The sequence below is a fragment of the Pipra filicauda genome, unplaced genomic scaffold (genome assembly GCF_003945595.2).
Source record: "Pipra filicauda isolate LSUMZ 115617 unplaced genomic scaffold, ASM394559v2 scaffold602_size241134_pilon, whole genome shotgun sequence".
Classification (NCBI taxonomy): domain Eukaryota; kingdom Metazoa; phylum Chordata; class Aves; order Passeriformes; family Pipridae; genus Pipra; species Pipra filicauda.
Genome location: NW_024104757.1, coordinates 31,914 through 45,058, shown reverse-complemented (window position 1 = coordinate 45,058; position 13,145 = coordinate 31,914). Strand labels below are relative to the sequence as shown.

At 49.6% G+C, this 13,145-nt stretch overlaps 1 long non-coding RNA gene across 1 annotated transcript; it reads right to left on the bottom strand.

Moving 5' to 3' along the window:
- Positions 1 to 339: 339 nt before the first annotated feature.
- Positions 340 to 5,829, bottom strand: LOC120324608. The gene is made up of 3 exons (XR_005566053.1): positions 5,759 to 5,829; positions 1,131 to 1,207; positions 340 to 505 (listed from the first exon to the last, which is right to left on the bottom strand). It is a non-coding gene; the product is annotated as an uncharacterized LOC120324608 (long non-coding RNA).
- Positions 5,830 to 13,145: the final 7,316 nt, after the last annotated feature.

Sequence of the window (13,145 nt, the reverse complement as noted above, 5' to 3'; positions counted from 1 at the left end):
AGCAGCCCCGGAGCCCCGCACACCGTTTCCCGCACCCCCGGCCGGGAGAACAGCCCCTCTCCTTCCAACTCCGATCCCTGCAGCCCCGGAGCCCCGCACACCGTTCCCCGCACTCCCGGCCGGGAGAACAGCCCCTCTCCTTCCAACGCCGGGAGAACAGCCCCGCTCCTCCCAACCCCGCTCCCCGCAGCCCCGCACACCGTTCCCCATCGGCCCCAGCAGCCGCTCCATTCAACCCAAACAAAAAGTGGTTTCACTTCTTTAAACAAACAAACAAACCAACCGACCAACAAACTTTTTTCTTAACCTTTTCTTTTTCCCCCCCTCCCTCCCGCCGGAGCGTTGATGGCAGCAGGAGTGGTTCTTTTGGTTTTGTTTGGGTTTACTAAGTACTGTTCGTTGCTGGTAATTGCTTGGATTGTACGCAAACGGGTCCCCTGCTCTGGGAAGTTTGTGACCTGGCCCTGGCCGCTATTCGTGGGAGATGGCTGCTTAACTCACACGGCTGCGAGGAGAGACACAAAATATATACATTTATATATACACACTTGTACAGAGACATCTCGACGTTATAACGGCATCTAACTTGTCTAACAGAACCCTGAGCTGAGGAAAAATCAGTGTTCTATTCATCCAGCCAGCCCTCGAGATGAGAACCCTTAGACAAAACAGCCTTCCCTAAACATCTGCAGCAACAAGTATCTTTTTTTTTTTCGTGTGTGTGAACAAAATGAGCAGAGGATAGGAAAAATGAGGCAAGAATGCAGTTGACAAAACCAGCTGTTCCTAAATTAATGTTTGCAAAAGCTTGGGCCAGTTCTTCAGCTGAAGACTTCAAAAGTCGTCAAAAGACTTGGGCTGGTTTGTGCTATTTAAAGATTTGGCCCCTGGTTTTGCAATGAATTCATCCAGCTCTATTAGTTACAGAAGCATTACAAAAGATTAGTTATTTTTAATCTTCACAGGGTCCCTCCTTTGAGCAGCTTTGTACCTCTCAAGGTCAAAAATCCCATTTCCACGTCACATTTCAGCTTGGGTCAGCGGGATAGTTGGTGTTTTACTGGGAGCAGCTGTTCCCTCCCAAAGTTTGCTGAAAGGACTCGCCCTCCACAGAAAAAGCAGAGAAGCACCTGCGTTTGTTGTCACTTGAGCTGATGAGAACTCACTCACTGGGGTGGCTGACGAGCAGAAATGACACTGCTGTTTCCTGAAAAAAAAAAAAAAAAAGGGGGAAAAAAAAAAAAAGGAGCTTTTTTGGCACTCCAGATGCAGGAACTCGGTAACAAAAAAATCCAAACCCAACAAAAAGCGCTGGAGAGCTGGGCTATGACTTCAGCTGGGGAAGTGCCAGAATCCAAATTTGGGTGGGGAGAACTGCCCCTGTTTTCTAGGCAGAGAAGTTCACGAGCAATTTAATGGCTATTAGTGCTGGTTGTCTGGGTTTTTTTTTCTCTCTCTTCTCCTCCCTCTCTTGCACTGGAGCAGATGACTGTCCCGAGGTGGATTCCCAAATGCCCACATGGAGCAGGAGGAGCTGGGCACTGCTGGGCTCAGTGGTCAGACGAGCAGCATGAACTGCAGTTTCCTCTCTTCTATTCCCGGCTCTGAGTCACTGTGTGATCTTGGTTCAGGCCCAGGCAGCCAGTTTTAAAGCAGAAATTGCAGGCTGTGGTGCTGGACACTCCTGGATGTCACTGAGAGGAGGCTCTGCTCATCCCACTGGGACACTGGGGACCTCAGAGCTCTACACGTATCCACACCAACAACAGGGGCTGGGGCAGGGCATAGAAAACCTTGTTTCTCTCAAAAGTCACAGGATAAATTAACATTTAGTGTTTCATACCAGTACAGAAGACCAAAACCTCTTGGAGGTGCAGAGGGTTTGCTCAGAATCACAAAATCACTGAGGTTGGAAAAGACCCCCAAGACCATCGAGTCCACCCCGTGCCCAATCCCCACCTTGTCCCCCAGCCCAGGGCACTGAGGGCCACCTCCAGTCCTTCCTTGGACCACCAAGCTTTGCCTGCAGGGCCTCAGGGGGGAGAAGGACACATCACCACAGACACAAAATACAGCCACACACTGGTGGAACTTCCCCTCCTCCCTCCTCGGGCCCTTCCTTCCTTCCAGGTGACACGTCCCCAGAACTGAGCAAAACCAAAAGAACTTGGCCTTTCCAGCCACTGGAGATCCCACACAGAGTTCCCAGGAGCACTTTGGCAAGAGCTCAGTTGGGATCTTCAGTGGGATCAGCAGCTCCGAAAATTTAGACCATGAACTCGGGTATCCAAACACAACAATAACAGCCTGACCTTGGTCATACTCTGGTTTCACTGGATCCAGTCCTGGGCTTATAAATGGGCCCAATAATTGATTCTGAAGCAGGATGAGAAGCTTCAGAATAATGCAGGATTGAGCCATCATGGGAATCTGCAAACCAGAATTATCTATCAAGCAGGGAAAATACGGGGTCAACTGCCATCCCAGCTGCTCAGGCCTGATTAGATCATGGCACAGATTTGCCCTGGTCTTATCTAAATCTCATGTACCCAGCCAGGCAGAGCTCGTGGTATCGACCAGAATATTGACAGGGGTTGGGAAGCACCACGTGTGGCAAAGAAAACAAGGAGCCAGGGAGCAGGAGACCTGCCAGCTTCACCTGGGCACAGGATGAGCTGTGACAGCTCAGATTCCTCTGCTGCAGCCCCACAGAGAGAATGCACGACCCTGAATCCCTCCAGAGATGAATTTCATGGGTGCTCTGATCGACTCTGGGAGCCCCAGGCTGGCCTAAGGGTGGCTTTAAGCCCGTTTTGTGCTTAATTACAGAAAATGCAAGTCCTGACCTTGATTGCAGAGCAGCTGCTGACTCACAACCCAAACCTTTCTCTCCCTGTGAGCCGAGAACACAAACCCAACCTCAGCACCCCACCCAGGGAGGCTGAGTGATATTTACAGAGAACTCAGTCACCAAAGGTGGAAAAGTGTCAGAGAAATGCCTGTAGGAACACACTTTGGTGGTGCTTGGTGCTGCTGCCTTGAGAACAAAGGTGGGAATTCACACTGGGGGCTTTTAGAGGGATCCTCCCCAACAAGTTGACACTTCTAAAACTCTTGTGCCTGTCAGGAGTGATGCTGCCAGGAGATGGACTTGGTATAATTGTGTTTAATGGACCTTTAGAGAGAAAAAGGCACTGGAACAGGCACAGGCAGCACGGGCTGTTTGTACTTGAGGTACCAGAGCAGGCGGCCGCACTTCGGGGCTGATCTTTGCTCTCTCTCTAAACAGGAAATGTATTTTTGTCTCAGGCACTTCAGGAGAAGCCACCAGGCTACAGCTCTCAGAGCGTGGGGTGCCCCAAAAAAGAGCATTTTGACTCCCTGACGAGGCCTGAGAGGCTGTGGGTGGGTGCCCAGAGCAGCAGGGCCTGGAGCGACAGGGACCCTCCAACACGTCAGGGTGGAAAATCAAGGGATGGGAAAGGGAGCTGCAAAGTCAGCTCTTGCACGGGCAAAAACTGCCACAGTCAGCACCAGGGAGGAGGGAGAATCTGGGGCAGGGAAACGGCAGGCATTGCATTTTTCATGCCTTGGTAGAGGCACAGGTTGGACGGAGCTCTGAGCAAGGTGGAAGGTGTCCCTTCCCAGGGCAGGGGGTGGGATGACACGAGCTTTAAGGTCCCCTCCTGCCAAAATCATCCCGGGATTCTGTGATTGGCTGGAGCAGTGCCAGGCTGGAAGGTGCCCGTTCCTGGGGGGGCTGAAGGGAACAGCACAACGTTCTTGCTTCCTCTCCAACAGCAAAGCCAAGCTGCAACATCCCACAGCCTCACTCTGTCCTTCCTCAGTGACACAACCCCCAGCTAACGGTGCAGGCAGCCCGTTTTCCCTGGGTGAGGCTGCAGGGAGGACACTGGATCAGCCCTCTGTCAGCTTTGCATAATTTTTATCTCCCCTAAGTTTCACAATATTTAGTTTTGGAGCGGTTGCAGTCACGGATTTTTTTTTTTTTTTCTTTTCTTTTAAATTATTTTTCTTTTTAAAAAAAATATCCATTTCCTCGTGTTTTGGTCGTAAGGAAAAAAGGAGAAAAAAAAAAAAAAAAAGGGCTCGGAAACATCACCAGCCACAAACAGCCCAAACCAGGAAGCCATTTATTTATTTGCTTTTAATTGTGAGTCTTCAAGCCCAAGAAACAACCTCGTGGTTTTGAGCCTCTGCAAAGCCTGTCTCACATAAGAACCCATCGGGGAGATTTTGTTGTGTGGTGGGGAGATGGGGTCACCGTGTACCACTCACTGCATCCCAAGGCCTTTTGCAGCCAAGCAAACAAACTTGTCAAAACCCCCTTATTGATCCTGGCCTGGCTCCCTCTGTTTGCTGCTCAGCACCAGCCTTGCTGCCTCTGCAGGCGGCACAGAGGGGGAGAGCTGAAAATCTGGGCATGCCTGCTCTGTTTACAGAGAGCAGGACAAACACTCGGTCCCTGGGCTGCATCCTTAACCCCCGTGTCCTGCAGCCGACCCCCCTGCCCCGGGCTCCACGTGCTGCTCGGGGGTTCCGAGCGGTGCCACCGGCCCGGCAAGGCTGGGCTCGCCCCCTCGTCCTGCCAGGAGGAACCCGGCAGGGAGGGACGTCCTTGCTGCGGGTGCCCGGGGAGAAAGGGGCGACCACAAGGGCAGCGTGAAATGCAGACGGCTCCAAACAGCTCCCCCCGGGAGAGGAACGGAACAAACGGCTCCTCCTCTGCCCCCGAGGCTGCTCCGCCGGGTGCTGGGCTGTCACCTCCGGGCTGCAGGTAAAGCCACGTTTCCCACGGGTGCAGAGGAAGCCCCAGCTCTGTTCTGGTGCCCTGTGACAGCAGCCACAGGCTGCAGAGCTCAGGCTCCAGCTCTCTGAACTTTAATCCTGAGCGTTGCAGAGCTCCCCGCTCTGGCCCCAGAGGGCTCTTTAACCCTCTGCACCCCAAGGACAGCCCAGCACCACTCAGGGAGGCCACTGGGAAGAGAAAGGGCACATTGCACCACCTTATTCTACAGCCTGCAGTGCAGCTTTTGTACCAGCCTGCCTCTCCTCCCTCCCAGCACATCACTCCTCGCCCACCTCAGTCCTACAAACAAGGCAGGGAAGAATTTCCTGGCCAGTGCCTGGTAGATGCCAGTTTGGGATGGGTCCCACCCTCCTCTGAAAGGTCTTTTCCTCACCAGAGCATCAGATAATTGCTCACATCCCACTCACTCCCTCCCACTCTTACCCCAAGGGGGTAAATTTGATTTCACTGCAGCCCAGAATCACTTTGCCACGGGGCAAAGCAGCCAACTCCAGTGTCAGTTTACAATTTCCAGCTCGAGGCACAAGATTTGAGGCTCTTCCTTGTGAAAACAGCCTATTTTGATTCAAATCTGGTTAGAGAAAGCTGCCTATGGATTGAACTCTTTCCCACCCTGCACGTTTGGTACCAGCAGCTTAAAGCCACCCCGTGCCTTGCTTGCCCTTTAGTTCTGCTAAGCAAGAAACAAAGCCATGGATTTCTTTCTGGTTCGGGTGCCAAGGAAACTGTCAGCTCCCATTCAGTCTTCCCAGCCTTTCCCTGCAACACATTTGCTCAGCCACTTGCAAATGATGCACCCCATGAGCCATCCACTCGATTTGCCAGGGCAGCGTCAGCCCCGAGCTCTGCCCGTGGCACCCGGGGGGCTTTGGGTGGGACACAGCCCAAACCAGGGGCCCTGCTGACCTTAACTGAACAATAACTCACTGATACGAGTCCCTCCTGAGCAGGGACAACCAGAAGAAAAAGCAGGGCTGGCTGTTTGCTCCAGTCGGGGGCCATCTCGTTCCTTTAAGGAAATTCTGCTCATCTGCAAAGGGACATAAAAAGTTCCAGTTGCTTGGATAAAGCAGGGCCTAAACAATGGGAATTCTTTGATTCTAAATCCAAACCCTTCCTCCAGGCAGCACCTAAAGCCACACTGGAGGTGTCCCCAGACTCCTCCTGACAGTGCCCCTGACTTTTCTTCCCCGCTCACAAGTTTTTCCCCTCCCGTCCCTGTTTCTCCCACAGAGCCACAATCCTTCCACAGTTCTTCCAGTCCGTGTCCTTGTCTTGGGTGACATTTCTCAGCTCTGCCAGACAGTTTTCTGCGGAACTTGGGGTCAGTTCTTTCAGAAAAGTGCCCCAATCCATCATTACTGGGTGAAGCAGGAAACCCGAAACAGAAAATAACTGTAAAACGTTTCCAGAACCCACCCCAGCCCCATTCGCTGGGAAAGACAGTTCTTGTCAAACCAGTCGATCGAGAATAATTATCTATGAAACTTCAGAAGATTAAAATTGTGCCTTTCCTTGACTATTTTATTATCCAGTTGAGGGGTGGATGTTTGCTGCAGGTAAACAACGGGCACCCTGTTACAGGACACAGAGCAAACATTTCCCAGTGTGTTTATTCTCCAGCCCTTGTACTGCACAGGCAGGAAGGGGCTGCAGAATAAAGACACCCAAGCTCTGCTCCTTTCCAGCTGTAAGAGAAGACCCATCTCTTTTTTTGGAGGATGGATCCTGCCTTGGAGTAGCTGAGGGTGGAGAAGGACAAGGCCATACACCTGCCTGCAAACAAACAGGGAAGTGGCCCTTTAGGATTGGGAGAACCTTAATGATTTCATTAATTAACAACAACAACAAAAAGGACCATCAAAAGAATAATGAGAGTTTTCCACTCAAATCTCATCATGACAGAGCAGGGCAAACGTGGATGTCATGGCTTGATGATTCTATCTCACTTTTTTTACCACCATCCCAGGTTTTTGTGTCTCTCCCTTTCCTACCTCTAAAAGTTATTTTCCTTTCTGTGTCACACTTCTCTAGAATTTTTATGGCTATTCCAGCACCAGGAGGTATCCTAGAACCACCCAAGGCAGCAAATCCTTTGCTCCTGCTATTCCCAAAAGAAATAAAAACTACCAATAGCCCAGATGCATTGATAACTTTGCAATTAATTTGATTCATTCCAATCAGCCTCACTCTCTGAAACGCCGGGGGGGGGCTGACTTTGACCTGAATGTTAAGAAATGTTGCTCCACCACGAACTCCCCCAGATATTGTTATTGACAATTCCGTGTCACTCCCAGCCCTGGCAGCTCAGGAGACTCGCTGAGGGGTCACTGGCATTCCACAAATCACTGGATTAACGAGGGAAGAATGGAAGGATTGCCTGGGGTCAAGACACACAAACAGCACTGGAGACATTTCCCCAGCAGTGGGCCCAGACAGGGTCCCCCGTGTCCCATATGGAAGAGTGAGCACCCAAATGTGATGTAATGAGCCCTGTCATAATGGGATCAACTCCAGAGGATGATCTACTACACCCCCCTTATTCCTTTTTTTTTTTCCTTTAAGGAGCCAGGAAACTCTCCTGGAGTGGGTTGGGCTGCCCCTTGTCTTGGTTTTTACAGAGGGATTTTTTTTTTCCCATCCTGGTTTTTTTTTTGTAGGGGAGTTTTTCCTCTTGCGGGAGCCTGAACACGGGAGCTGGAAGAGATCAGAGTTAATTCTGCACCTGGATGAACAGAGTTGGTGCTGTGCCTCCCCTGCAGCTCAGAACCACCAGCTGATGGGCCACTTCTCCCTGAAACCCTGCAGGAACAATCCAAGGTGCTCCAGCTGTGTCCAGAGACACGTGGAGAGGTGCACGAGTCCCTCAGCATCCTCCTCCTTGAGGATTTTCCCCCTCTCCCTTTTCCTCACTTTTACACAACATTTCTCAGCGTTCCCCCCACGTTACAAAGAGAGCAGCTTCTCCTTCCTTCAGCTGTAAAAGGGCTGACACCAAACCTCAGTTACATGGAGAAGATTCCCAAAACCACAAGTAATTGCCTTCAACTGGCTTTTCCTTTCGGTCAGGATAACTCCAGCCATAATAATAACTCCAGGATAACTCCAGCCACATCCCAGTGAGGAATGTGCTGTAATTAGCAGCAGCTGGAGTCCCAAGTTTATCATCAAGGCTCACCAGGACAAACTTTATCCCCCCTGACAAGTTTTGAAGCTGCTGTGGAAGCACAGATGCCACACAGGCCTGGAGATGGCATTTCCCTCATTGTAGGGCCACGAGATCCAGGGAAAAGCCTGGAGATCAAAGGGAGGCTTGAGAAATGTCAAGGAAAAGGAGGTGGCAGCTTTTTATTTATTTATTTATTTATTTTTAAAAGTCTGTTTGCCAACAGCTTCCCTGCCAGGCTTAGCTTTAAACCTGGGTTATTTGTTTTGGTGGCAGCGACGCCTTCCAGCACTTAAAAAGTCCTGGGAATTTTTGTTTCTGTTAATTAGCACAGTCTTCTACCCTCAGATCAGAGACCTGGGCTCTTCCTCCTTGGGTTTGAACCCTTTTAATGACTGGAGGTGCAAAGGGAGCAATTCCCCAGAGCCTCCTTCCCACGCTCCGCCCGCTGCTCTTTCCAGCCCTCTGGAATTCTGCTCCAGGGGCACCTGCCCCGTGTCCTACCCGGGAATCCAACACTGGCACAGGGGGCCCAGAGCAGCTGGGGCTGCCCCAGCCCTGGAAGTGTCCAAGGCCAGGTTGGAGCAACCTGGTGTCCCATGGAAGGTGTCCCTGGTGTCCCATGGAAGGTGTCCCTGGTGTCCCATGGAAGGTGTCCCTGCCCGGGGCAGGGGGTGGCACTGGGTGATGTTTAAGATCCCTCCCAACCCAAACCATTCCACAATTCCGTGATTTAGTGTTAAAACATTTATGTTTGCGTTTAACTCACGTGGGAAAATGCAATATAAGAGGCACCACAAGTTGTTAAACTGCAACTTGCTCTTTTTTACACTCAAAAACCCTTGGAGGGGGGAGAAGGAGATTGAAGAGTGAAAACAAGGATTTGCACCCAAGGATATTTTCTTTTTCCTTCTGGCACCTTGCTCTACAAAAGAAGGAAATGGGAGAAATGTTTAAAAGTCACTTAAGTGGTTTTTTTATGCATTTAAAGGTGTAAAACCAGTTTAATGTGAATGAGACTGAAAGAACATGAGTCACTTCCAAACGTGAGGCCTGGTCTGCCTTTGAGAAATGTGTTACTTATTAGTTTAAAACTAATGTACTGAACTGGTTCTGGGAACAGAAACTGTTTCAAATGCAGTATCATAATCAGCAGTGAAGTAAAGTTTAAAAAAAAATAAATAAAATTTAAAATTAAATTTTAATTAAAAAAAAAATCAAAATAAGGCCAGTTTAAGGAAAAAGAAATGACAGCTCTATGTAGTAAATAGGATTATACTCAAACTATTCCTTCCCTTCATTCGGAAAGTGAAGCAGAAACACTACAATAATATCCTCTTTATAAAACATTCAGGAACATTTAGCTAAAAAAAAAATAAAAATAGAAAGAAATCCAAGCAGAGACTGTTAAAAAAAAAAAAAAAATCAGCACTGACTTCGTTTCACAAGAGGAAGAAGACAGAAGTTCTCAGACATAAAACACTTCAATTAATCAAAAATGTTTGAAAGGGTTTGCAACAACCAAAGGCAACAAGACCCCCCCTGTTAAGGAAAGGCACTAATTGATAATGCAACCCAAAACCTCCTACCAAGGCCAAGGGCTCAGTGAGAAATGCTTAAGGATAAAGATACTGTGACAGCAGGAAATGTAGTTCTGCTGGAACTGTTATCTACTCAAAACACAAATGTTATTCAACCTGAAAGACAAGCCATTATTCAAATAAATATTCAAATAAAGCCCCAGCTCCTCTTCGAGCTGCACAACTCACAAGGGAATATAAAGCAGAACCTTGAATATCAAACCCAAATTTATCCTGTTGGAGGGTAAATGAAATGTTGTGGAAGGGGCAGAGGAGGAAATGGCTTTGGCTTTGTGCAGGGCTGTTTGTGTTTGGTGTCCATCGAGCCCCTGCCCACGCAGGAGGGAGAACTGAGACCATGGTTTGAGGCCAAGGGCTCAGCCTGACCTAGAAACTTCAGCTCAGCATCCACAGGAGCAGGGACTGTCCCTTCCTGGTCTGGATCCACGGGGGGAGTGCATTCCAGGGCTGCCCACAGCGGGAGAACTGCACTTGAACTTGACCTCTGTAGGAAAAAAAACCCACCAAAACACACAAACCCATTTCCTGGGCTGCAGAAAACTGCGAAGCTGGAGATGTGTGTGAGCCCCGGATGTGGTTCTGAGCCCACAGAGCAGAGTGAATCCGTCAGATCACACGGCCCAGAGCCCCAGGGCTCTTCAATCAGTGCCTGAGGGGCAGGCACAGACACCTCCAGAGCTCTCCTGCACCCCTGGACAGCAGGAATTTAAATTATTAGTGATATCTGTGCTTGATTTATCACACTGTGTGGGACACAGACCTCAAATACCAGCGAAAGAAGTAAAAACTCCAAACCTGTTCACTTGCAATTTGCTGCATCAAAACTACACCTGAAAAACATGCTTTTAAAGTGCAGGGAATTTACTGGGAAAACCCAGTGTTCCCCTTCAACATGCAGGATGGGCAAGAACAGAATCATGGAATACCCTGAGCTGGAAGGACCCACAGGGATCGTCCAGTCCAACTCCTGGCCCTGCACAGACACCCCAAAATCCCACCTTGTCCCTGAGAGCATTGTCCAAACCCTCCTGGAGCTCTGGCAGCCTTGGTGCTGTGCCCACTGCCCTGGGGAGCCTGGGCAGTGCCCGACCACCCTCTGGGGGAAGAACCTTTCCCTGAGATCCAACCTAAACCTTCCTGACTCAGCTCCAGCCCTTCCCTGGGTCCTGTCCCTGCTCTGCTCAGAACAGCAGCTCTTCAAACCAACCCCATCCCATTTCCTCTTCCAAGGACACCTGTAGGGCCCAAACAAGCTGTGCTGCCACAAACAGATCCCATCTTGAATTCCACCTTTGGACTTGGTTTTCGTCCTAGAACCAAACGCTACCAAAAAGGAACACAAACAGGATATTCCTCAGGCAAAATTCTCTCAGATTAAAACTTGACAGCGAGGACTGTTTGCCAAGGGGATCTTATTCCCCTGCTTTGGCAGCACTTGCTGGAGTTACTAAACCTTATCCGTGTCCACTGCTCAGATGCACGTCCAGTAAATCCAGAAACAAATCATTTGTTTCTGGTATTAATTCCCTGCAAACGCCACAAAACCAATGGGAACTTTTGTTAGGGAAGTTTCTTTAAGTTCTGCTGGCAAAGCATCTGCCAACAGGATGGAGCAGTCAGGAAATGCACTGGGCTCCAAAGAGCAAAGCTGAGGAGAAAAGCAGCCTAAAAGGGAAGTAGTGCAGCAGGACCTGTAGGAAACTCGGCTCCAGGATCAAGAATCCATGTCAAGACTGCAGCACAGGACTGCAGATGCCAGAGCAGTGAGGTAGGAGTACCTGGCAAGGTTAGCTGGCTGCCCTGTTCAAAAGGAAAAGACAGGAATGCCATAAGCTGTGTGATTAAACCACTCCATTCCCATCATTAAAGCACTCCCGTTCCAAAAGCCTGGAGCATCACTGTCAGCAGCAGCAGCATCCAAGAGCAAACACTCCCGGGTTACAAACCCCATTTTACCACCCTGTGGGATAAAATAAAGGGAATAGGCAGAGAACCTGCAGCCAGACATGGAGATGGCATTTCATAAAGTACCCCAAATAACCTCTACAAGCAAATACATTAATTAACCACCCCATAGTGCAGCCTGTTCTCCTGTCCCACGGCTCCGAGACCACGGCTTCATTTTAATTGAGTGTCCTGCTGATCTGGGGCAAGGACAACACATCCCATTTATAGGGCCACAAGCATGTTTTGCCATCCCAAACCTTTCAGGAAAACATGTTCCCAAAAGCAGCTTCAGCTTCATCCCTGTGAGGAACAAACAATTCCGGGTGTTTGTCCTGAGGAACCGCCTCGGTTTTTAATGAACGCTCACAAATAAAACACAACCCAAGCTGCAGCATCCACCGTTCATGGCGCTAGGAGAACACTTGCCCAGCGCAGCATTCCGGGGTGTTATTCCAGAGCCTTTCCCAGCTCATCCCAAGGGAAGGAGGGATGGGATGAGGCGCCGTCCCAGCGCGCCCTCTCCTGGCGCGGCGCGGGCAGGACACCAAAAACGAGCCGAAATCGGTAAAAACGGTAAAAACGGCCCTGAACTTCCCGGGCTCCAACCGATTCTGCAGGAAACGGGATGGAATGTGCTCTAATGGATTTATCAAGAGCACAGACGGTGGATCGTGACCTCCCGGGTGGGACAACACACGGAGAAACACCCTGTGCCCGGAGCAACCCTCCCCGCTGGCACGACAACCAGCCGAGCAGGATTTCGGGGATTTATCCCATATTCCCGAGGAATATGGACAGGTGTCCTCTTCCATAAGCTGTGGGGCTGCTGCCACTGCTGGGACACACGTGGGGAACACAAAACGCTCTCGACTGCTCAGGGGAAGCTCCCGGAGGTGAAGGTGACGTGCAAAGGGCTTTGTCCCTCCTTGGCATCGCTCCAGGGGGGTTTGAGCCCTAAACCCCAACTCACGGCTCTCCTGGAACGGTGGGAAAGCACAGGTTGGGCTTTTCACAGCCAACATGACTCAATTTGGAGCTTCTCCCCCCTCACCTCACAGGTAGTGATGGGAAGGTCACACCTGCCCAACTCTTCTGGCCAAAACCCGACTTCCCCCCCTCAGAGAACACACGAGCTTTCCAAGGAATTAATCCCCAAACCACCACACATCCTGGAAGATAAACACATTTTACACCTCGCTGACATTCACAGAAAACCAACCACAGGAGGGTGATACCTTCAAACAGCAGAAGAATTACACAACTCGGGTTTATGGGTTATAAAAGCCCTTTTATAAAGCCATTTTTAAACAAAACCGAAAAGTTTACAAAAGAAAATAAAAGATACAGAAGAATGAGTTGCTTAATATATTCCAAAAAGGAGAAAAATAAAAGAGGGGACACAATTCCAACATGCTGAACAATAAAGGGTTCTTTTTCCTCGTGGTTCTTTTTTTTTTTTAATACAAAATACAAGCGAAGGATACACATACTTAAAACAGAGCTCAGGAGCAGGTATGCAGTCCTGGGAACCCTTTCAATAAAAGCAAAGCAGGGTTTTGTTATTTTTTTTTTTCTTTCTTTGCAGGTACATACAGAGACT